Genomic DNA, 26,572 nt, shown 5'->3' on the forward strand with positions numbered 1-26,572 from the left:
ATCAGGACAGTTCAATGAACTGAAGAATTTTTTCACAGATAAGGAAGGGTTGGAGGAGCTGGAGGAGTTTACCCAGATAGGGACTGATGGAGAGGTTAAAGGCGAATACATTGACATGGAGGGTATTATTGGTAGGGGGAGCTTACAGGGATAGACCGGAGTGTCGGGGATTAAAGGGATGAAGGAATTTATTATCTACTGGAGAAGTTTAGGGAAAAGGGTGTTAGGGATTGGAAAATCTGACAGAGAGAGAGAGAGAGCATTTTGTGGACTACAGGAGATTCCAAACAGAGGAAGGATCATCGGGACTGGAGGATATTACAAAGATCACTAATACAGCATGGGCCAGGATTGATGCCTGGGATCCACTGTGCTGTCTCAGGGAGCATCAGTACAGCAGAGGTGAAAGCAGGACCCTCACAAGATGGTGGGAATGAAGCCTAGAATGTAGCTGTTCCTTGCCCACCACTATATCTGTGTCCTGTCTCCCAGGCCTGAATACAGAACGCCACTAACACCTCCCTGTGCTGTTTACTGTGAGTGATCTTACCCCGGCTGCAGGATTTACTGAAGGCTCCAGATCTTCCTCTTCTCCTCTTTCGAGCTGACCAAGCATCTTCAATGAGGTGATGGGTGAGACAGGAGTCAGGAATATCCTTATTACCTGCATGGACAGAATGGGAAATTAGACTTGATGCAGTGAGGATAACTCATGTAGAGTAGCACTGAGTCCAGCAGACATCTCGAAGATCCCAGCCTCCATCCATGGCCTGTGCTGAGGCGTCTCTCTGGAGTGGATAATTCTGTTCGCTCAGGATCAAGAGTAGCTGCAAGAGTGAGAGGTGCTGACAGAGGCAACAATTAGACACACACAGTGAGGGCTACCACATGGAGAGAGACTGAGTGATACCACCAGAGTGCTAGAAGGTATCAGGATCAAACCATGTTGTCAGAAGAAGTGGGTCTGATGCAGGGGGCACTGCTACCAGTACTCATGGAGGAGTCAGCTATTTTATTGAGATTGTACAGTGCTGGGTCCAGTGCCCTGGTCAATCATGTGACCATGGTCATGTAGAGTGGTTTGAACTGACAGAGATGAGGAGGGACAGGTCTCAGCTGAAAGGAAATTCCCAATTCCATAGAGAAAGTTTAAAATTTGAAACATGGGACTGTGGCTGAGGATGAACAGAAAGAAACAGGAAGGAACTGAGTTTAACTAAAATTGTACATCAGCAAATAGGTTTGCATCAGGAAATTGTGATTAAATAAAGTAAATTACTGTTTATTATTTTGAATGTATGAAGCATTTGCAATAAGGAATATGTACGTGTGACTGTGATTTCTATCTAATCGCCATCAGGGAGACGTGGTCACAGAGTGAACAAAAAGGTGGTGCATTAATATTCACAGCTACACAACATTGTGGAAAGTCAGGCAGAGTGGGAAGCAGGATGTGGAACTCTCATCGTTAGGGATCACAATTGGGAGTAGCAAGGAAATATATGGCCTTAGATTATCAATCATTAGGAGACTAAATTCTGGGTAAAAAGGGTCAGAACACAGAATTGGAAGGGCAGTGTTAAAGCCCCTTTACAGCATTATGTTGTGAGACACTACATTAACAGGTAATTATTGGAATTTGTAACAAAGGCACTGGGATAATTGTGAGGGATTCAAACTTCCTATCTCATCATCTGATTGGCCGTGGGTCACAGACGAGGCTGACTCTCTTCCACTCTCAGGGGAAGTCTGTAGGTGGCTGTACAGACCGATGTGGCCTGCCACAGACTCTGTTACACTTGGGGCAGAAGGTGGCCGTGGGAAGTGGGGTGGGTGGGGCGTTGGTGTGGCAGCGTGCTCCTTGTGCTGTTTTCTCCTGGATTCCCCTTCTTCCCCACAGCAAGTCTCGAGTTGCTTGACCCCTTCCCAATGCTCCTCCCCACTTTGGACATTCCTCGCCCAGTGATTCCCAGGATTTACCAGATTTGATTAAGAGATGCTTAAAAGACAGAAAAACCTAACAATTCTGAAGAAGCCAATGCTTTAGAAACTTGGAAGTATTTGTTTAAGAGATTACTAGGAGTCTACTAGCAGGAGGAGTGCACCAGGAAGGGGAAATACTCTCAGAGTTTATTGAGATGATGGAACAGGGAGACCTGAAGGTGCCGGAGGCACTGAGAGTGTACCAGGAAGGGGTAATGGCCTCAACAATGTTACAAAGGAAGTACGAATTCAGAGCCAGTGGGTCCCGTGAAGAGTGAATGGCAAAGGCAGCAAGTCCAGCAAATACTGGTCAAGTGATACTGTGAGTTTGATAAAGAAAATACAGTGCAATATAAACACGTGAAGCCCTTCAAAATTATAGAGTGCAACGGGGTTCTTCAAAATGAGGGGCAAACAATTGCCATTAAGGAAAAGACACAAGGTATGTTATCAGCATCGTTAGAATAAGAGGATTCCAAGCTAAAGAGTGGGGCTTGTTAGAAACCAAAGGGACAATCTGCGCATGGAGCCAAGCCGAGGTCTTCAATGAATACTTCCCTACTGTATTCAAACAGGAGAAAGACATTGTAGCTGGAGATTTCAGTTGGGACAATGACGTTTTGGAAGGTCAATAAGGAGATATTAAATGTTTCCACCGGCATAAATGTGAGGAAATCCCCAATGCCCAATGAACTCCATCCCAGGCTGCTATGAGAGGTAAGGAGGAGATTGCTAGAGCCCTGGTGGAATTATTTATTACTTTGCTGGCCACAGGTGAAGTGCTGAATGACTGGAAGATCGCTAATGTGGTTCCTTTGTTCAATAAGGACAGCACGGATAGGCCAGGTAATTACAGAACAGATAGTTTGACAAACAAGAACCTATTGATCTTTTTTGAATATACTCAATGATCTCGTTTCCACAGCCTTCTGTGTCAATGAATTGCACAGATTCACCACTCTCTGGGTGAAGAAGTTTCTCCTTATCTCGATTCTAAACATGCTTCCATTTACTCTTCACTGGTGCCTTTTGGAGCTTAATCTCTCCTCCCAGTGAAATCATCTTCCAAAGGTCCACTCTACCACGGGAATTTACCGCCACTATACTAACTGCTGTAATGTTGAGGAAGCTGTGGATGTGCTGTACTCCACCACTAACACTCTGGAGATCGAACACTCCGAGGCCCTGTTCATTGTAACTTTCAACTTCAATCAAGTCAATCTGAGGAAGGTGTTGATCAATTACCACCAGGACATTACCTGCCCACCAGTGGCCCGCACGTTTTAGACCACTGCTACACCACTGTGAAAGATGCCGACAACTCCATCCCTCACCGTCATTTCGGGAACTCGGGGATACAATGCCGTGTTTCTTCTCCCACTTTACAGGAAGAAGCTCAAGCAGGAGACCGCCCCCTTCGCGGATATACGTCCAGTGCTGGTCGGAGAAGGCAGAGGATCAACTCCGGTGCTGTCTAAAATCGGCTGATTGGGCTGTGTTCAAACAGGCCACAGGTACCTTGGACGAGTACGCCACCACCATCACAATCTTTAGCAGCAAGGTGTGTAGAGGACTGCATACCGAGGAAGTCAGTCCAGCTGAGCTCCAGCAGGAAACTCTGGATGAATCAGGACATACAGAACCTGGTAAAAACCAGGCATGAGGCCTTCAGATCAGAAGACCCACTCAAGTATAAGGAATCCAAGTATGACATTCGCACAGCATTATGACAGCCAAGGGCCAATACCGGTCTAAACTAGAGATCCAGACAGACACCCGGCAACTATGGCTACGACTGAATGTCATCATAGGTTCTAAAAAGAGACACTGAAACATAGCAGATGATGACACCTCCCTTCCAGATTTTCTCAGTGCCTATGCTCGTTTTGAGTACAATTTCAGTGGAGAGGTAACACCTATTCCGACAAGTCCTGACGAACCTATCCCAACAGTCACTCCATCAGTGGTCAGATCGGTTTTCCTTCGTGTGAATCCAGGGAAAACGATGGGACCTAAAGGAGAACCACACTGTGCACTCAGAGCATGTGCAGATCCACTAGCAGAGCTTTTCTCAGACATCTTCAACCTTTCTCTGCAGCAGGCCACTGTCTCTGCTTGTTTCAAGAGGGCCAATATCATCCCTGTGTCTCAATGACTACCGTCCAGTGGCCCTAACTTTGGTGGTCATGAAGTGCTTTAATCATGGTATTAATCAACTCCAGCCTCCCCACTACACTTGACCCACTCCAATTTGCCTGTCGGACCAACAGATCCACATCAGGTGCCATGTCACCTGCCCTTCACTGCTCCCGAGAATACCTTGACACAAACTACAACAACATAAGAATCCTACTCTTTGACTACATTTCAGTATTCGTCACTATTATCCCCTCGTGATTGATTACTAAACATAGTGATCCGAGACTAAGCCGCACTCTCTGCAACTGGATCCCCAGTTTCCTGACCCACAGGCCTCAATCAATGAAGATTGGGGACAATACTTCAGCCTCACTAAAACTCAATAGTGGAGACCCCCAGGGGTGCATACTCAGCCCCTAGTGTACTCACTGTATACCATGATTGCATCTGAAAATACCAGACTAATGTAAGTTACAAGTTCGCTGATGACACCACCATAGTTGGTCGAATCTCAGATGGCAACGAGACAGACTACATGCAGGAGGTGGAAGATGTGGATAAATGTTTCACTCAGAACAACCTAGCTCTTAATGCCAGCAAAACCAAGGAACTTACTCATCGTTGACATCGTCCCCATCGGGTTGGGACATGTTATTCATGTCCCCACCCCCCCCCCCCCCCCCCCCCCCCCCCCACACACACATTAACAGCACAGAGGTGGACTGAGTGGAGAGTGTCAAGCTCTTGGGAGTGGTCATCCACAACACGCTTTCTTGGACTCTTCATGTGTACACACTGTTTTCAAAGGCCCAAAAACGTTTCCTCTTCCTCAGGCAGCTGAAGTAATTTGACATGACGGTGAATAAACCTTGCCTACTTTTGCAGGTGTGCCATCGAGCGCATTCTGTCTGGATGTATCACTACCTGGTATGGCAAAAGTACCATTCAAGATTGGAGACTGTTACAGAGAGTGGTGAACTCAGCCCAGACTATCAAAAAGGTCAACCTCACATCTGCAGAATCCATCTACCAGCCCGCTGTTAAGGAAAGGCCGTCAGAATTCTCAAAGATCCATCCCACCCTCGCAATGTTTTTTCTACAATCTCTTCCATTGGCGATAAGGTACAGAAGCCTAAACACATGCACCAGCTGGTTTCGTAACAGTTTCTACCCTACTGTAGCTCGGATACTGAATGGACTCACAACTGTAAACATTCGGCTGTACCTATGTTTTTGTTTTTGTCACTGTTTACCTATTATTTACTATCTATGATACTTAACTCTTTGACCTGTCTGTATTGCTCGCAAGACAAAGCTTTTCATTGTGCATCGGTACCCGGGACATTACATTCCATTCAATTCAATTCACTCTGTCCAGGCTGTGCAATTACATCCCTCCTTATCCTGCTAAACTCCATCACGCATAGATAGAGTCTTCAAACGTCTGTTTAAAGTCTCAGAAATATATCCCTGCCTTAATGTTCCAGTGTCCTCTAGATGAAGAGAACATTGTATTGTCCTTCCTAATTACTGATACAATCTGCAAGCTTACCTTAAGGGAATCCTGGACTGGACTCCCTTTGTACTCAGATTTCTGAATTTTCTCCCCATTTAGAAAATAACTCACACCTCTATTTAACCAAGCAAAGTGCATTACCTCACAATTTAGCGCATTGTATTCCACCTGCTACATCGTTGCACACTCTCCTAACTTGTATAAATCTTTCTGTAGCCTTCCTGCCTCCTTAGTTCTACCTGCCCATCCTATTAGCTTTTTTATCATCTGCAAATGTTTCCATATTGCCCTCAGTTCATTCATCCAGATCATTTATGTCTAAGGTGAAACGCTATTGTCCCAACAATGACGCTTGTGAACCACCACTGGTCAACAGCTTCCATCCTGAAAAGGACTCTTTAATCTCTATGCTCTGCCTCCTGCCAGACAGCCAAATTTCTATCCATGCTGGGACCTGGCCTCAAACACCATCGGCCCTTAGCTTACTCAGCAGCTTACTATGAGGTACCTTGTCAAAGGCTTTATGGATGTCCAGATAAAAAACATCCACTGGTTCTCCTTGATCTGACTTGCCCATTAACTTCTCAAAGAATTCTAACAGATTTGTCAGGTATAACCTCCCTTGATGAAACCATTCTGACTTTGTCCTATTTTTCCAAGTATTCAGAAATCTCCTCCTTCTGCAATTCCTTCCTGGAGGGCTGTCAAGGCTGGGTCATTGAGTGTATTTACATGTGAGATGGTCAGATTTAATCAATCAGGGAAACAAGGGTCACGTGGAAAAGGCAGGAAAGTAGAGGTGAGGATTATTGGATCAGTCATGGTCGCATTAAACGGTGGAACATACTCGATGGGTCAAATGGCCGAATTCCAGTTGCACATTGCATGGTCTTCACTAAATCAGATTCAAATCAATAAAAGATGGAACAATATTATGTTTATGGAAAGAAAGAAATCCTTGGTCCAATCAGAAATATCTGTGACTCAAATTATAACACGTTTCAGGATCCACAACCCATTTTCAGTCCCATTCTTCAGGTTCTATGAATGCCTCTACCTCTAACCTCCTGCACGATCCATGTCCCTTCCTACATTTCTACCATCCTCCAGATTCGGCAGGCCTTCTGACCCCCGCAATATGGCCTAGCCTCGACAACTCTTCCTTCCTCTGCAATGTTCCCCAGAACGGCACTGGAGGCACAGGGGTTCAGAGATAGGGAGGGCTATCAGGACTGGAGGAGTTTGCAGACATTAGGAGGGTTGCAGTGCAAAAAGGAGGCTGCATAATTGTGAGGGTTCATGGTAATGAAGGTGTTTGAGCAGGGAGGGAGGGAGGATTGTGGTGACATGCGAGGTTTCACTGTTTGGGTGTTTTGTTTGGACTGCCAGAGGTTACTGAGTTGGGGAGGGTTTATGCACTGACAGAGTTTACATAAATATGGTGGGGTTGCAATGACAGGAAGAGGATTCTAAAATCTGGAGAGTATGGGGTCTGAAAGAGGTTTCACAAATATGAAGAGTTGTCAGGAGTAGAGGAGTTTACGGAGACTGTAATTGTCTGATCAGGAGCAGACGACCCAGGTTGGGAGGGATATGTGGACTGGAAGTGCTTTCACAGGGAGGGAGGACCTTGGAGCCACAGGATTTTACAGAAATGTGGAGAGCTGTTGGGATGATGCAGCAGTTTACAGGGATAAGAATGTTTGTAGGACAGGCCTGGATAACACAGTGTTTTAGGGAGCTGAGCTGATTACAGAGATAAAGATGTTTGTATCGACTGCAAGAACAAACAAATATGCAGGGTTACTGTGACTGAAAGTGTTTCTATATGTAGGAAGGCTTAGGTTCTGGGGGTTATTTAGACATGGAGGCTGTGGAATCTGGATTTTGTTTTCAGATATTGGGGTAGCAATTTTGTTTGGAGACAGTTTCACAGATAAGGGAGCATGGCACAAACAGGAGGAAGTTCCTGCGGTAGGGAGGGTTAGAGGGAAGTTTACACAGATAGGGCTGTAAGAGCTGGAGAAGATTATGGAGTTGGGAAGATGTTGGAGAGACTGGAGGAGCTTACATTGACAGGGGTTGAAAACAATTGGAAGGGTGTTAAATAGATAGTGGGTCTGCTAGGAACTGGTTCGGGAGAGGCACAGGCATTGGAGTGGGTTGTACAGATCGGGAATGCTGCAAGGACCTGAAGGATTACATAGATAGGGATGGTGGCAGGGTCTCCACGGATTGATAGTGTTTTAGGGACTGGAAGAGATTAGCTTGATCGGGAGGACTGGAAGATCTACAGGGGCTTATGGAGATTTGAACAGTTAGAGCAGTTTAAAGAGGGAAGTTTCTCAAACAGGAGTAGGTTACAGATAGTGAGGGTTGTGTGGCCGTGGTAAGTTAAAGAGAGTGGATTTTTTGGGTCTGGAAGAGGTGAGGTTCCAGAACATGGTAAGATCAATAAGGAGGAGGTATTAAATGTTTTCACAGGCATAAAAGTGGAGAAATCCCCAGTGTCCAATGAAATGTATTCCAGACTGCTATGGGAGGTAAGGGAGGAGATTGCTGGGTCCCTGGTGGATATATATCTAATACTTTGCTAGCCACAGGTGAAGTGCTGAATGACTGGAGGATCGCTCATGTGGTTCCTTTGTTCAAGAAGGGCAGCACGGATAGGCCAGGTAATTACAGAGCAGGTAGTCTGGCAGCAGTGGGAGGGAAATTATTGGAAATAATTCTGAGGATGAATCAATTGCAAAGGCAAGGATCAACGTGGCTGAGTCATCACCGATTTGACAGAGGAATATACTGTCTGAGGAATTCAATTCAGTTTTTTGAAATTGTGTTTAAAATATTGATGAGGGCAGTGCTGATGATGTTGTTTACATGGACTTGAATAAGGCCTTTGACAAGTTCCCTCATGGAAGGCTGGTCCAAAAGGAAATAGCCATTGGGATCCAAGGCAAGTTGGCAATTTGGATACAAAATTAGTGGATAGACATCTTCGTGTTTGAATTTCGTTCACCAGCGGGTGCATCAGAGGAATCTATGCAAGAACCACTGTTGCTTTTTTATGTACTTTAATAACTCCGATATGAAAACAGAAGGAATCATGAGTAGGTTTGCTGATGACATGAAAGGTGAGAGTGTTGTCCACAGTGAGGGGGTTGGTCTCAGACTACAGTCTGATGTCAATCAGATGATAATCTGAGCAGAGTTTAGTTCTAATCAATGTGAGGTAATAACTTGTGGTAGATCTGATAAGCAACGGACAGACATAATGAATGGTAGGTTCTTGCAGAGGACTGAGGAACACAGTGACCTTAGTGGATAAGTCCATAGATCCCTGAAGGTGTCAGCACAGGTAGACAGCTTGGGGAAGAAACCTGAACTGGGAGCGGGAGGGGGAGCCATCCTGATGGCGCGAATTGTTAGAGCTGCTTGAGAGGATATAAACGTAAGGCCAGAAAGAAAATTGAGGCTGGTACACAAGTTAAAGGCAGCAATTTCAGCATCACGACAGGCAAGAACACAACAAGAAATGGGTGAAAACTGATGATAAAACTGCATTTATTTCAATACAAGACAGCTCAGGAAGATGAACTCAGGGCATGGATTGGAACATGGGACTGGGATATTATAGTTATTACAGAAACACAGCTGAGGGTGGGGCAGGACTGGCAGCTCATTGTTTCAAGGTAGAGATGCTACAGGAAGCATCGAAGGGAAGCAAGAAAGGACACGTAGTGGTGGGTTTTGATTGCATGAATCATGCCAGCAGTACTAAGAGAGGGTATTCCTGTGGGATCACCCAGTGAAGCTATATTAGTGGAACTGAGAAATAAGACTGGGTCATCACTGCGATACGGGTGTCATACTGACCCCGAATAATCAGTGGCAGACTGAGGAACAAATTTGTCGGGAGATCTCAGATATCAATTATAATAATAAGGCTTTATGGTAGGGTTTTTTTTAACTTTCCATCTTAGAATGGGACTGCCAGTGTTCAGTATTTGCAAGGGAGGAATTTGGTAATTGCGTTCCAGTAAACTTCCAATCAAGATGGAAATGGCCTGAAAAGAGAAAGGGGCAAAACCTGACCTCCCCTTGGGAAACAAGGTAGGGAAACGGACTGTGGTCTTAGTGGGAAAGCATTTTGCCAAAGTGACCACAATTCTATTAGTTTGAAAATAGCGATGGAAAAGGAAAGGGCTGGTCCACAGGTTGAAGTTATAAAATGGGGCCAGACCAATTTTGATCTTATTAGCCAGGAACTTTCAAAAGGTGATTGGGGAGTCTATCTGCAGGGAAAAGGAAGCCTGGCAAGTGAGAATATTTAAAAAGTGAGATAAATTGAGCGATCACCACCAGCATGTTCCTGTTTGTGTGCAGGTCAATGCTGACAGCATTCGGAAACACTGGCTGTCTATTGAGGGTCTGGTCAAGGAAAAGGGGACACGTGTCAGGTATAGCAAGCTGGATCAAGGGAATCCACGAGGATCACAGGGGCCGTAGGAATACACTGTGGGTGGAAATCAGGAATTCAGAAAGGGTACATGAAATAGCCTTGGCAGAGAATGATAAGGAGAATCCAAAAGTGATTGTGTAAAAATATTGAGTAAAAGACCAACTCGAGACAAAATAGTATCCCTTAAAGATCAATGAGACCATTGGTGTGTGGAACCGCAGGATATGGCTAAGAACTTAAACACATTTTTTACTCCAGAACTTACTGTGGACAAAGACTGGGGAACTAAGGGAACAAGAGTAATACGTTAGACCGCAGTTGGAGTATCTCTGCTATAGGAAGGATGTTGTGAAATTTGAAAGTGTCCAGATAAGATATCCAAGATGTTTCTGGGGTTGGTGCTGAATAAGCTGGGGTTATTTTCCCTGGAGCATCGGAGACTGAGGGGTGACCTGACAGAGGTTTATATAAACACGAGGGGTATGGATTGGGTAAACATTCAAGGTCTTTTCCCTGATGTTGGAGAGTCCAAAGCTAGAGGGCATAGGTTTAAAGTTAAATGGGAAAGGTTTAAAAGGGACTGAAGGGTCAGTGTTTTATGCACACGGTGATGTGTGTATGGAATGAGCTGAGAGATAAAGTAACAGACACTGATACTATGATAACATTTAAAAGGTATCTGGATGGGTATGTGAATAATAAGGGTTTAGAGGTACATGGGCCAAATGCTGGTAAATGGGATGGACTTAATTGCATCTTCTCGTCAGGATAAATGAGTTGGACCGAAGTGTCTGTTTCCATGCTCTACATCTCTATGATTTGAAAAGAGTGCATATTATAGAAGAGGTGGTGCTGGAGATTTTAAAACACAAAGGTATGGAAAGACCCAGGACCTGATTAAGTGTATCTCAGGTCATTGTGGGATGCTAGGGAAGAAATTGTAGAGCCCCGAGCAAAGATATTTGTACCATTGACAGCCATGTGTGATGTGCTGGAAAGGCTGGAGGGTGGCATAATGGACAGTGAAGGAGTTTTTTTGAGATCACAAAGGGATCTTGATGAAATGGGTGAATGGGCTGTAGATGGAATTCAATCTGAATAAATGCGAGGTAGTGCACTTGGTAAAACAAACAAGGATAGAGCTTATACAATTAATGTTATGGCCTCGGTTATTGTTTTACAGCAGAGGGACCTCTGGGTTCAGATACATAATTCTTGAGGCTTGCATCACAGGATGGATAAAACACTGCTTGGCATGCCTGATGATTGATCAGTCCATTGAGTGTGGGATTTGGGAAGTCATGTTAACATTGTGCAGACATTTGTAAGGTCTGTTCTGCAATACTCCATCCATTTCTGGTCGCCCAGTTATGTGGAGGATATTATTAAGCTGCAGGGGGTTCAGAAAAGATTTACCAGGACAGTTGCTGGATATGGAAGGCTTGAGTTCTGAGAAATGGCTGGATAGGCTGAGTCTTTTTTCCTGAGGAAGGGCTCATGCCCGAAACGTCGATTCTCCGTCTCCTTGGATGCTGCCTGACCTGCTGCGCTTTTCCAGCAACACATTTTCAGCTCTGAGTCCTTTTTCACTGGAGCCTGGAGGTTGAGGCGTGATGGTATAAAAGTTTATTTTTAAAAATGAGGTATATAGATCGATTTAATGGTAGTTGTCTTTTCCGCAGGATGGGGGAGTTTCAAGAGGAGGGACCACAATTTTAAGGTTAGAAAAGAGAGATGTTCAAAAAAAAAAGACATGGGGTCAAATTGTTACACAGAGGGTGTTTTGATTGTGGAATGAACTTCCTGAGGAAGGGTGGACGTGGTTACAATTACATCGTTTAAAAGTCAGAGATACTAAACGAGTATTTTGCATCAGTGTTTACTGTGGAAAAGGATATGGAAGATATAGAATGTAGGGAAATAGATGGTGACACCTTGCAACATGCCCATATTACAGAGGAGCAAGTGTTTGATGCTTTGAAATGCTTAAAGGTGGATAAATTCCCAGGACCTGATCAGGTGTACCCTCGAACTCTGTGGTAAGCTAGAGAAGTGATTGCTGTACCTCTTGCTGATATATTTGTTCCATAGATTGTCACAGGAGAGGTGCCGGAAGACTGGAGGTTACCTAACGTGGTGCCATTGTTTAAGAAGAGTGGTAAGGACAAGCCAGGGAATTATAGAAAAGTGAGCCTGATTTCAGCGGTGGGCAAGTTGTTGGAGGGAATCCTGAGGGACAGGATGTACATGTATTTGGAAAGGCAAGGACTGATTAGGGATAGTCAACATGGCTTTGTGCTTGGGAGATCATGTCTCATAAACCTGATTCAGTTTTTGAAGAAGTAAGAAAGAGGATTGATGAGGGCTGAACGGCAGATGGAATCTATATGGACTTCAGTAAGGCGTTTGACAAGTTTCCCCATGGGAGATTGACTAGCAAGGTTCGATCTCACGGTTTACAGGGAGAATTAACTATGTGGATACAGAATTATCTCAAAGATAGAAGACAGAGGGTGGTGGTGGAGGGTTGCTTATCAGACTGGAGGCCTGTGATCAGTGGAGTGCCACAAGGATTGGGCCTAAGAATGGTGAATAGCCAAGGGTAAGGGAGTCTAAAACTCGAGGGTACAAACGGGAGGTGAGAGAGCAAAGATTTAAAGAGGGAACTGAGGGGCAACATTATCCACAGAGGATAGTGCATAGACAGAACGGACTGCCAGGGGCACATGGGAGAAACAAGCACAATTACAACATGGAAAAGACATTTGGGCAGATAAATGGAGAGGAGAAGGTTTGAAGAGCTAAGAGTCAAACGGAAGCAAATGAGACTCATTCAATATGTGAAACATGGGCAGCATTGATAAGTTGGAGCACATGTTCTGTTTCCATGCTGTATCACTCTGTATCCAGTCAAAGAGGATTACAGTACCGAAATAAAGCATGTTGTAGACACTGAAGCAAGTTACAGCGATTTGGATGGTAATCTCGAATACAGTACGTTTCAAATATGTGGAGGGACTATCGGGAATGGAGTAGGTTACAGGGACAGGAATTGTTATCGGAGTTACAAATTACTGAAGACACTGGTGCACAAGCCATGCCATAGATAGAGTGCTGCAGAGTAGTCAGTGTTAGTACAGTGTTGGAGGAAGAACACAGAACAGAAAGATCCCAGGCAGCATTTCAACCTCTCGTCGGAGGCCTGCTTTAACCACTGTTATTCCGATGCTCACTAAGACAGCACAGGCCTGGATTGATGACTGTGACACTCCCAATGCTGTCTCAGTACAACGTAAATTAAGGTCGAGTAGCTGATTGATGCTTGGGTGTGTCTGTAATGTGTTTCCTCCACCCCCAGTACTGTATCTGTGTCATGTCGTGTTAGCCGATGTTTGGAGCCCTCTCATTGCTCTCTGCTCTGTGCACTTTGAGTGATCTTACCTCACTGCAGGATTTATTGAAGGCTCTCTGGCTGACCAACCATCTTCAAAGAGGTGATGGATGAGCCACCCAGCAGTTAGGAAGTCTATTGAGTCAGGAGCTTCCTGAGTACCTACAAGAGACAAAGGAATAGATAAAATGGGAAATTAGACTGATGCAGTGCGAGTTACACAGGGAGAATGGCACTGAGTTCCACAGAGATCTGGAAAATCCCAAACTCCTTCCCTGGCTTGTGCTGTTACATCTCTCTGGAGTGGATAATTCTGTTGGCTCAGAAACTGGGGTAACTGAAACAGCGAGAGTCGCTGACAGAGGCAGCAATTAGACCAACACAGTGAGGGACATCACATGGAGAGAGACTGAGTGATATCATCAGAGTGCTGGAGGTCAGGATCTCACAATCATGTTGGAAGAATGGGTTCAGCTTCATGATGCACTGGTGTCAGTGCTCAGGGATGAGCAACCAGTAAGTAGGTGAAGTGCTGGCCTGATGGTTTTATTGCTAGAGAATGTATCCAAAACCTCAGCTAATGTTCAGGTGAAGCGAGTTTGAATCCCACGATGAGAAATTGTGGAACTTGAAATCAATAATTTTAAAAATAGTAATTGACAATCCATAAAAAAAACTGAAACCATTGCTGATGTACAAAAAAAGCCCAAACATTTGTCCTTCAGATAAGGACATCTGCCCATCCTCACGTGGTCTGCTCAACACAGCCACAGCAACATGTCTGCCTCTCCATAACCCTCTGAAATGGTCGAGCAAGGTAGTCAGTTCAAGGGCAACTCGGGCTGGGTAGGAAAGGCTGGTCAGCCTAGAGCCGCCCACATTCCATACCTGATTTTGAAAAAAAAATCCATTAGGCTGGCCTCACAGGAACAGTGCTGGGACCAATGCCATGGTCAGCCATGTCAGTAGGTTTATGGACAGGGGTTTAAACTGACAGATAGGATGCAGGGACAGGATTCAGGTGAAAGGAGCTTTCCAAATCCAAAGAGAAAAGGTGACGCATCAGAATAGCATGGAAATGTGACTGAAGACAAGCAGAAAGGAACAGGATGGGACAGAGTTTAACTAAAACTGTACATCAGGGAATTGGTTTGTGACAGAAAATTGTGGGAAAGAGTAAATTATGATTTATTTTGGAATGGATAATGTCTCTTCAATAAGGTAGACTGATTTGTGGCACAGAGGTAAAAGAGATTTAGACACCAGCGAGATGTGGTTACAGGGCAAACAAAACGAGGACATAAAGATTCACTGGATCACGACCTTGCTGAAACTCAGGCAAAATGGACAATGCTAACAATAATGGGTAACAGAGGCATTACAGAGAAAGTATTTGACCTCAGATCATGAAGTCGAGTCAGTCTGAATGTAAATTCTGGCTACTACTTGCCAAGGACACAAGCAGCAAAACAGTTTTATCCACCGAACAGCATTCCATTGCTCATCATTGCATTAAACAGGAATTCATTGTAATTTTTTTGACAAACATTGTGATAATTTTGGGAAACTTCAGTATTCACATAACCTGGGACAGTCATACTGACAAAAGTGATATTGGAAGACGAGCTCAGGGAATTCTTTTTCAGTGTTTCTTTGAATAACACATTGTGCAAATGGCGAGGGACGTAACTATCTCAGAGCGATCGTTGTGTGATGAAACTTACTGAATGAGTAATGCCACCTGGAGAGATCCTCTGGGAAATTGTGATAAAGTGCAGTTTAAAGGAATATAAAGTTTTAAACTGAATCACAGAGGACAAGCTACAACTAGAAACAAAAACAGCCAATTATATGAATTTAATGATGAGAACTGACCAAGGTAAAGCGGCGAAACAGACTGAAATATGTGTCTGTAAATTAACAGTGGAAAACATTTGAAGGAACAGTGTAAATCACTCAACGAAAGAACATTCCACTGAAACAGACAAAACCTCAGCAAGAAATTCCCACCAGCCCCTCACTCAGGACAAAATGCATCATATTAGATTAGGAGGCTTAGAAGATCACCACAAAGTACCTAAAATGCTGAAGTGAGACAGAGTTTTAGGAGGAAGTTTTAAAGGTATTGCAAAGGGCCTGGTAGCAGGAGTTTTGAAGTGGGAAGGGGAATCATTGTCAGGGTGTAATGTCACAAAAGGAACAGGGAGAGGTGAAGGTGCTGTAGGTGCTAAGAGTGTTACAGAGAGTGATCAGGGCCTGTACGGTGTTACAAAGCCAGGACGGATTGCCACAGCTGCAGGTGTTTGCAGAGGTAGGGACGGACATATGTATTTTTACTTATTCATTAATGGGACGTGGATGTCACTGTTAAGTACCCAGAAGACAGCTCAGAGTCAGCCATATTGCAGTGGGTCTGGATTCACATGTTAGCCAGACCAGCTTAGAATGTCAGATGTCCTTCCATAAAGGTGGTAAGAGAACCAGATGAGTTCTTCCCACTGATCAACAATGCCTTTATGGTGGCCTCACCAATGTCTTGTACAGATACAACATGACATCCCAACTCCAACTCTCAATGCTCTGCCCAATGAAGGTAAACATCCCAAACGCCTGCTTCACCAGCCTGTCTACCTGTGACTGTGACACCACTTACAAAGAACTGTCTACCTGCATCCCTGGGTCTCTGACTGACAACATTATCCAGGGCCCGAACATGAACTGTACAAGTCCCACCCTGGTTTGTTTCACCCAAACTGAAACACTTCAGCTTTATTTAATTAAACTCCATCGGTTATTCTTTAGCCCACTATCCCAGCAGTGCTGTTAATCCTGTTCTATCACAGATAATCTTCTTCACTGTCCACTTTACCACCAATTTCAGTATCATCCAAAAACTTACTTACCAGGAAACCAATATTCCCATCCAAACGATTTATCCAAATGACAAACAACAGTGGATCCACGACACCGCTGGTCACATGCCTCCAGTCAGAAAAACAACATGTCTCCCATCAGCCCCTGTCTCCTACCATCATGCCAATTTTCTGTCCAGTTGACTAGCTTCTCCTGAACGTCAGATCCATTTACACTGATTGGAGCGTATTACCCAGCTTACCATACGACACATAGAACACAGAACATTACAGAACAAGACCCTTCAGCCATGATGACATGCCAATCTTTTATCCGATCGTAAGATTAAAAAAATGTGGCAGATGGAGTTTAATTCAGATAACTGTGAGGTGCTGCATTTTGGGAAAGCAAATCTTAGCAGGACTTATACACTTAATAGTAAGGTCCTAGGGAGTGTTGCTGAACAAAGAGACCTTGGGGTGCAGGTTCATTGCACCTTGAAAGTGGAGTCGCAAGTAGATAGGATAGTGAAGACGGCGTTTGGTATGCTTTCGTTTATTGGTCAGAGTATTGAGTACAGGAGTTGGGAGGTCATGTTGCGGCAGTACAGCACATTGGTTAGGCCACTGTTGGAATACAGCATGCAATTTTGATCTCCTTACTATCGGACAGATGTTGTGAAACTTGAAAGGGTTCAGAAAAGATTTACAAGGATGTTGCCAGGGTTGGAGGATTGGAGCTACAGGGAGAGGCTGAACAGGCTGGGGCTGTTTTCCTTGGAGTATCGGAGGCTGAGGGGTGACCTAATAGAGGTTTACAAAATTATGAGGGGCATGGATAGAATAAATAGACAAAGTCTTTTCCCTGGGGTTGGGGAGTCCAGAACTAGAGGGCACACGTTGTGGGTGAGATGGGAAAGATATAAAAGGTACCTAAGGGGCAACTTTTTTACATAGAGGGTGGTACGTGTATGGAAGGAGCTGCTAGAGGATGTGGTGGAGGCTGGTACAATTGCAACATTTAAGAGGTATTTGGATGGGTATATGAATAGGAAGGGTTTGGAGGGATATGGACTGGGTGCTGGCAGGTGGGACTAGATTGGGTTGGGATATCTGGTCGGCATGGATGGGTTGGGCTAAAGGGTCTGTTTCCGTGTTGTACATCTCTGTGACTCTAACTTCCATATCCTTCATTTTATTATTATCCATGTGCCGATCCAGAAGTATATTAAATATCCCGAATGCAACTAATTTTACTGCCACCGCTGGCAGTGCATTCCACTCAGCCACCACTGTATGTAACGAACCTACCTCTGAAGTCTCCCCTTAACTATCCGCTAATCACCTGAAAATTAAACCCCCATGTAATAGCTATTTATGTCAGGGTAAAAACATCTCTCACTATTCACTCTCTCTCTGTGCCTCTCATCAACTTGTTCAGCTCTACCAAGTCGCCCCTCACCCTTCTTCACTCCAATGAGAAAAGCCTTAGCTCCCTCAACCTTCCTTCATAAGACATGCTCTCCAGTACATGCAGCATCCTGGTAAGTCTCCTCTTTACCCTCTCTAAAACTTCCACATCCTTCGTCGAATGAAGGGACCAGAACTGAACACAATATTCCATGTGGGGTCTAACCAGGGCCCTATAGAGCTGCAACATAACTTCACTGCTGAAAACTCAATCCCCAAACTAATGAAATCCAACACAATGTATTACTTCTTAATAAGCCTATCAGCTTGGTGGCAACTTTGAAAAATCTATGGACTTGTAACACAAGATCCCTCTGTTCCTCCACACTGCCGAGGATCCTAACTTTAACCCTGCATTCTGCATTCAAATTCAATCTTCCAAAATGACAATGCTTTCTCATGCACCCTTCTAGTTGCCCTAAGTCTATTCCTCAGTTCCTTCTTGGTACCTACAGAGTGGAAACAGGCCATTTGGCCCAACAACTCCATATCAACTCTCCAAACAGTATCCAACCCAGCCCCATTCCCCCACCCTATTACTCTCCATTTGCCAAACCTACACATCCGTGAACACTATGGGTAATTTAGCATGGCTGAGTCACCTAATCTGCACATTTTTGGACGGTGGGTGGAAACTGGAGCACCTGGAGGAAACCCACGCAGACACGGGGAGAATGTGCAAACTCCCCACAGACAGTCGCCTGAGACTGGAATTGAAATGGTGTCCGTGGTGCTATGAGATAGCAGTGCTCACCACTGAGACACCGTGCCACCCAATGTAACTCTCTGGAGCCTTGTCTGATCCTTGCTTCCTCAACCTTAAGTAAGCTTCCTTCTTCCTCTTGACTAGATGCTAAAGTCAATGTGGACAACGTTGACTGCTCTGCCTTCATCTATCTTTGGCCACCACCTCGAAGAGTCAATCCGGTTTGTGCAACATGGTTTTCCACTCACAAAGCCCTGCTGACCATCTCGAATCAGCCCTTGCCTTTGTAAATGTAAGGAGCTCCTTTCTCTCAGAATCTCCTCCAACAACTTCCCCATCTGGTCTCACTGGGCTGTAATTTCCTGGCTTTTCCCTGCAGTCCTTCAGTGATGGGACAGCATTAGCCAACCTCCAGTCTTCCAGTGCCTCACTGTGTCTATTGATAACATAAATAGCTCTGTAAGGGATACTGCAATCTCTTCCCTAGCTTCCTACAATATTCTAAGATCGACCTAATGAGCTGAGGATTGATCTACCTTTATTTGTTTTACGATTCCAGCACTTTCTCTTCTCTGGTGAGGATTCTTTCCAAGACATTATTATTTATTTCTCCAAGTTCCCGAGCTTCCATGTCTTTTGCCACAGTAAATACTGAAAGACTATTTTGTCCAATATCTCACCCATCTCCTCTGGTTCCACACATGGGCGACCTTATTAATCTTTAAGCGGCACTATTCTCTACCAAGTTACTCTTTAGCCCTTCTTAAAACTTGTGTAAAGGCTTCTGATAATTCAAATACACCATATCCCTATGCCACTGCACCCCTCCTACACCCTTACAATTCTGCCATTTATATTCACACCAACAAATTAAATCCAACAGGCTCAGAAACAAATTCTCTTTTATCAAATGTGTTTCCAAGTGGCCAGTTATTGTATATTGACATATCCTTTCTAACAATGTCAATATGCTCCCGACTTACTGTCAGGCTTACAATATTTGGATTCAGACTGAGAGCAGAAAGGGTTGAGGAAGTTCCTGTTTATCAAACTGAAAAAGGTAGCTTACAGGGTCAGCAGGTAATAGAGAAGGCAAATCAAATGCTGACATTTATTACAAAGGGAATGGAGTCTAAAAATAGGCAGGTCTAGCTAAAACTATGCAAGGTACAAGTCAGATCACACCTTGAATATTATGAACAGTGTGAGTGCCCGAAGGAAAGGTATTGTCACATTGGAGGCAGTCCAAAGAAGGTTCACTCGGCTGATCCTGGGAATGGAGGGATTTTCTACTGAGAAGAGGTGGAGTAGGTTGAGGTTGAACCGATTGAAGTCAAGATAATGAGAGAGAAATGGAATGAAACATCCAAGATTCTGAGGGGCCCTGATCGGGCAGATGCTGGTAAGTTAGAAAATAGAACAGTAGAACACAGCAACAGGCCCGTCGGCCCACCACGTCTATGCTGACCAAGATACTATTCTAACTCATACCATCTGCTTGCACCTGGATCTATATCCCTCTATTCTCTGCCTGTTCATGTTTCTGTCTAAATCCCATATCAAAACTTTACTCACATTTCTGTTTCTCTGACCTCGCTTGTCAAATTCCACTCTCTGTAAAAAAAAACTTACCTCGTGCACCTCATGTAAACGTTCTCTTTCTCACCATAAACCTCTAGTATTTGAAACTTACACATTAGAAAAGAGATTATGACTATCTACATTATCTATCCCTTTTCCAAATGTTATATTCCTGTACCTGGTCACCTGTCAGCCTCTAATACTCTCACAAAGCAATTCAACTTTGTTTAATTTCCTCTTACACCCAACACACCCTTAAAAACCCTAACACAGACAACGTGCTGATAAACTCCTTTTGTACTCTCTCCAAAGCCTCCACATCCTTCCTATTGTGTGGAGATGAGAACTGCACCCAGAACTCCAAATGTGGCCAAACAAACGTTTTATACAATTACAACATCAGATGCAAACCACTTTACCCAACATTATGACCGATGAATGCCAGTGTTCTCTTTGCTTCCTTTCCCATCAGAAACACTTCTCTTGCCATTTTCAGAGAGTTACTGACTTGCACCAATATCCTTCTGTATATCAATATCCCTCAGTTTGCTAACTTTCTACTTGAATTTGAAATCATCTCATACTTGTCCTGATTAAACTGAATTTGCCATTTCTGTCTATCTCTCCAACTGTTCTGTAACCTCCTGCAGATTTTAATGAATCAGGGAAACAAGGGTTTTGAGGAAAAGACAGGAAAGTAGAGTTGAACAGTATCAGATCAGGCATGATCTGGTTAAAGGATAGAGCATACTCACTGAGCCAAATGGCCTCATTCCCCTCCTACATCTCATGGTCTGAGCACAAACTCAATATGTCCTGCATAATATTATGGGTCACTTCTCACAAAACTCCTTTATAATGGGATTATTGGATATTTAGTAGTACACTCAGCATTTGATCTACAAATATGATATGATGTTATAGAAAACTATCTCACATACAATCCAGGATTCTATCCGTTACAACACTGATACTCATTGCTGTATCAGTCGGGATGGAGACCACTGTCACACGCAGTTACTGTACTGCCCTTGCTACAAGTACATTCAGTGTCCTGACTGTAACCATATTGACATTCCCATCACTGTTTGGTGCCTACAAACGAATTCCTGCTAATGGTTGCTGCTGCTTGCTTATTCTCAGCTCTACCTTTGATATTTACATCCACATGACTGTCTCAATGCATTAACCTCATCCTTCCTTCACAACTTGTTGGCTTTTTACCTAGTCTGCCTATTGGGACTAGATTGGGTTGGGATATCTGCTCAGCATGGATGTGTTGGACCGAAGGGTCGGTTTCCATGCTGTACATCTTTCTAACTCTATCCCAACAACCCTTCAGTATTCACTTCACAGCGATGGTCATTCAGCAGCTCAATCTCCGGAATGACAGTTCCATCATATCTGTTCAAAGTCATTCCATCTGCCTTATGGCGAATGCAGGGAGTCATTCCTCAATAGTGTGGGTTGAACAGATGGGTAGAGGTTACAGAGATAGGGAGGCTACAGGGGCTCAAGGATGTTAGAGTTAAACAGAGTTACATCTGGTCAAGAATGTCAGTGGGACAAAGGGGTTTAGGGATTGCAGGAATTTACAGAGATAGAGGGAGCTGGACTAGATTCTGGAGATAGGGGTAGGGATGGAGAAAGGAAGAGGTAGGCTGACTGAGAGGCACAGATGGGGGGTTTTTCATCTAGGAGAGTATTGTGTTTACTAACAGAGATACAGAAGGTTGTCGTGACTGAAGACGTTTACAGTTATAAGGAGGCTTTTGAATCTGGAGGCTACATAGATAGGAAATCAATGGAGAATGCCACATTGCTGGGTTGCAAACAGTTACACAAATGGGGAGGTTTGCACAAACTGAAGAAGGTTCCTGTGGTCGCGAGGGGTATGGTGTCGGGAAGGAGGGTGAAATTTAACAAGATAAAGATCAAAGAATTGGAGAAGGCTAAGGCGATTACAACTTTTTCACAGGTAAGGAAGGGTTGTATGAACTGGAGAAGATTACATAGGTAGGGACCGATGGAGAGGTTAAAGGTAAATATATTGACATGGAGGGTGGTATTGGTAGGAGGAGCTTACAGGATAGATAGGACTGTCATGGTTTACAGGAATGAAGGAATTTAGTGTCTACTGGAGAAGAATAGGAATTAGTGTGTTAGGGACTGGAGAACCTGACAGAGACAGAGTCAGGGAGAATGGTGTGGACTAGAGGAGATTCGAAACAGAGGGAGGATTATCGGGACTGGAGAATATTACAGAGATCACGAACACTGCATGGGCCAGGATTGATGCCTGCGATCCCCTGTGCTGTCGCATTGAGGACTAGTATAGCAGAGGTGAAGGCAGGACCCTCACAAGATGGTGGGAGTGACACCTAGAATGTTGCTGTTCTTTGCCCAGCTCTCTATCTATGTCTGGTCTTCCAGGTCTGAATATAGGATTCTACTACCTCCACCCTGTACTGTTTATTGTGAGTGATCTTACCGGCTGCAGGATTTACTGAAGGCTCCATATCTCCCTCTCCATCCCTCTCTGGCTGACTAACCAGCTTCAATGAGGTGATGGATGAGACTATAGTTAGGAACATCCTGATTACCTGCATGGGACAGAAATAGACAGAATGGGAAATTAGACTGATGCAATGAGGATAACCCAGACGGAGAGGCACTGAGACCAGCAGAGATCTCGAAAATCCCAGTCTCTATCCCTTGCCTGTGATGTTGCATCTCTCTGGAGTGGACAATTCTGTTGACTCAGGATCTCAGACCATCTCTAAGAGGGAGAACTGCTGACAGAGGCAGCAAATACACCGTCACAGCAAGGGATACCACATGGAGAGATACTGAGTGATGTCACTTTATTAGACACTGCATTAACAGGGAATTGTTTGAATTTGTAACAAAGGCACTGGGATAGTTGTGAGGGAATTCAACCTTCCTATCTCATCACGGCTTTGTCAGTGGGTCATGTATGAGGCTGACTCTCTCCCACTCTCGTGGGGTGGGGAGGGGGGTTCTGTAGTTGGCTGTACAGACCGATGTGGCATTCCACTGACTCTGTTACACTTGGGGCAGAAGTTGGCTATGGGAAGGAGGTGGGTGGGGCATTGGGTTGGCAGCACGCTCCTTGTGCTGTTTTCTCCTGGTTTCCCATTTTCCCACAGGAAGTCTCGAGGTGCTCGACATCTTCCCAATGCTCGTCCCCCACTTCGGACGGTCTTGGCCCAGGACTTACCAGATTTGATTAAGAGATGAAAAAATACTATCAAGTCTGAAGAAGCCAACGTCTAGAAATGTGGACGCATTTGTTAAAGAGATCGCTAGGGATTCTCCTAGCAGGAGGATTGCATAGGAAGAGGAAACGTTGCCAGCGTTTAATCAGAATATAGGAACAGGGAGAGCTGAAGGTGCTGGAGGTGCTGAGAGTGTTACAGAGAGGGTCAAAGGCCTGAACAATGTTACAAAGCCAGTACAAATTGCTGCAACTAGAGCTGTTTACAAAGGTAGGGATGGACATATGTATTTTCATTGATTCATTCATGGCATGAGGCTGTCACTGGTTGGGGGAGAAAGTGAGGTCTGCAGATGCTGGAGATCAAAGTTGAAACTTTGTTGCTGGAACAGCACAGCAGGTCAGGCAGCATCCAGGGAATAGGAGATTCGACGTTTCGGGCACAGGCCCTTCTTCAGGAAGGGCCTGTCACTGGTTGGACCAACATACATTGCCCTCCTGCTAATTGCCCAGAGGCAGCTCAGAGTCAGCCATATTGCTGTGCGAGTGGAGTCACATGTGAGCCAGACCAGGTAAGAATGCCAGATGTCCCTCTCTAAAGGACACACGTGAACAAGTTAAGTTTTACCAGATAATCAACAATGCTAATCCGGTGGCCTCACTAATGTCCTGTACAGATACACCATGACATCCCAACTCCTACTCTCAATGCTCTACCCAATGAAGGTAACCATCCCAAACGCCTGCTTCACCAGCCTGTCTACCCATGACGCTACTTTCATAGAATTGTGTACCTACATCCCTGGTCACTGATTGACAACACTACTCAGGGCCCGAACATTAACTGTCCGAGTCCAGCCTAGTCTGCTTTACCACAATACAACATCTTGCATTTATCCACCTTTCTTCCTTACCTCACTGGCCCAGCAGTATGGTTGATTCCATTGTACTCTCCGATAACCCTCTTCACTGTCCACTTTATCACCAATTTCAGTCTCACTCACAAACTTGCTCACCATGACTCCTGTGTTATCATCCAAACTGTTTATATAAATGATGCATAACAGTGACCCAGCACCGAACCCCATGGCAAATCGTTGGTCACAGGCCAGCAGCTTGATCAGTAGCCTTCTATGATCACGCTCCGTCTCCTACCGTCAATCCTGTTTTGTATCCAGTTGGTGAGCGCTTCCTGGTTATGTGTGATCTAAACTTACTAACCAGTCTGCCATGCAGAACCTTGTCAAAAGTCTTGCTGAAGTTCATGTGGACATCGTGTACTGCTCTGTTTTGATCTGTCGCTTGTCTACCTCCACACTCAGGTTTGAGGCATGATTTCCCGTGCACAAAGCCATACTGACGATCATTAATCTGTCCTTACCTTTCAAAAGACATGATGATCTTTTCTCTCAGAATTTCCTCCAACAACTTACCACCCTGCCATCAGACTCACTGGCCTGTAGTGGCTGTTGATGATACAAATATCTATGGGAGGGGCCTGAAATTTCCTCCCTCGCTTCTCACAAGGCGCTGGAACATACTGATCATGTCCCAAGGTTTTATCTAACCTTTATCATTTTAAGACATCCAGCACCTCCTATTCTCCAATGTGCACTCTTTTCAAGACATTCCTATGTATTTTCCCAAGTCCCTGAGCTTCCCTGTCTTTCTCCACAGTAAACCCTAATGCAAAATATTTGTTCATTACCTCCCCCATCAGCAGTAAATCCATACAGACAGCCTCGTTGATCTTTCAGGGGCCCTATTCTCTCCATCGTCATAATTTAGCCCTGGTTGGAACTTGTCAAAATGCCTCTGAAATTTCAAATATCCCTCTACCGCAACTAGCCTTCCCCAACCTTATCTATTCTGCCATTTATGATCACGCCAAAATATAGAATCCAACAGATTTTAAAATATTCCGCTTTTATAAACTCATGCGTCTCCCATTGTTTCTAAGCATCCAATTATCATTTATTGCCATATCCTTTATAACACATTCCAGCACGTTCCCGACTTACTGTCAGACCAACACCGTTTGGTTTCAGACTGTCTGCACAAAGGATTTTTGGGAATCCTTGTTTATCAATCTGAAATAGGTAGCTTATAGGGTCAGCAGGTAATTGAGAAGGCAAATCAAATGTTGCCATTTATTACAGAGGGATTGGAGTCTAAAATTAGGGAGGGCTAGCGGAAACGATGCAAGGTACAAGTCGGACCACACTTAGATTATAACGAACAGTATGACTGCCAAAGGAAAGATATTCTTGCATTAAGGCAGTCCAGGGAAGGTTCACTCAGTTGATCCTGGAGATGGCGGGATTTTCCAATGTGAAGAGGTGGAGTAGATTGACCTTGAACCTATTGGGGTTTTGAAGAATGGGAGAGAAATTGAATGAAACATCCAGGATTCTGAGGGGTTTTGACAGGGTAGATGCCGTGAAGTTATAAACTAGAACAGTACAGCAGAGTAATAGGCCCTTCGGCCCACCATGGTTGTGCTGACCATGATGCTATTCTAAACTAATCCCATCTGCCTGCACATGGTCCATATCCCTCTATTCTCTGCCTGTTCATGTTTCTGTCTAAATGCCACTTCAAAACTTTGCTCTCGTTGCCGCCTCTCCCACCTCCTGAGCAGCTTCCACCCACTCGGTAAAGAAAACTGGCCTCATTCATCTCACTTAAAACCTCTCACGCTCACCTTAAACCGAGGCGCCCAAGTATTTGATATTTCTACATTGAAAGAAGGATTCCAACTATCCACACTATTCACGCCTCTCCTAATGCTATATACCTGTACCCAGTCGCTTCTCAATCTCTGATATACTCACAAAACAATCCAACCGCGTCCAACCTCCTTACAGTAAACACATTCTCATCCAGGCAACATTCTGCCACCCCTCTGTTGTAACCTCCCCAAAACCTCCACATCCTTCCTGTAGTGTGGCGATGAAAACGACATGCAACCTTCCAAACACGGCCGAATGAAGTTTCATTCAGTCACATCATGACATGCAAACGTATGTACTCAATACTGTGACCAATGAAGGTAAGCATACCATACTCCTCCTTTACCACCACATCCTATTGTGTTGTTATTTTCCGTGATCTACGGATTTGCATCCAAGGTCATCTGTTTATCAATGTTTCCAATTAGTCAATTACTGCACTTCTCTCTTCCATTTGACTTCATAAATGCATCACTTCACACTTGTCCCGATGAAATTCGAT

At 44.4% G+C, this 26,572-nt stretch overlaps 1 long non-coding RNA gene across 1 annotated transcript; it reads right to left on the bottom strand.

Annotated features, from left to right (window-relative positions):
* Positions 1–583: 583 nt before the first annotated feature.
* On the bottom strand, positions 584–26,516 carry LOC148146673 (uncharacterized). Its single transcript, XR_015760659.1, has 3 exons — positions 26,401–26,516; positions 13,542–13,653; positions 584–664 (listed from the first exon to the last, which is right to left on the bottom strand). It is a non-coding gene; the product is annotated as an uncharacterized LOC148146673 (long non-coding RNA).
* Between the last annotated feature and the right edge of the window lie 56 nt (positions 26,517–26,572).

The sequence above is a fragment of the Chiloscyllium plagiosum genome, unplaced genomic scaffold (assembly GCF_037043375.1).
Source record: "Chiloscyllium plagiosum isolate Xiang-an unplaced genomic scaffold, Cpla_swu_hap1 HiC_scaffold_20, whole genome shotgun sequence".
Classification (NCBI taxonomy): domain Eukaryota; kingdom Metazoa; phylum Chordata; class Chondrichthyes; order Orectolobiformes; family Hemiscylliidae; genus Chiloscyllium; species Chiloscyllium plagiosum.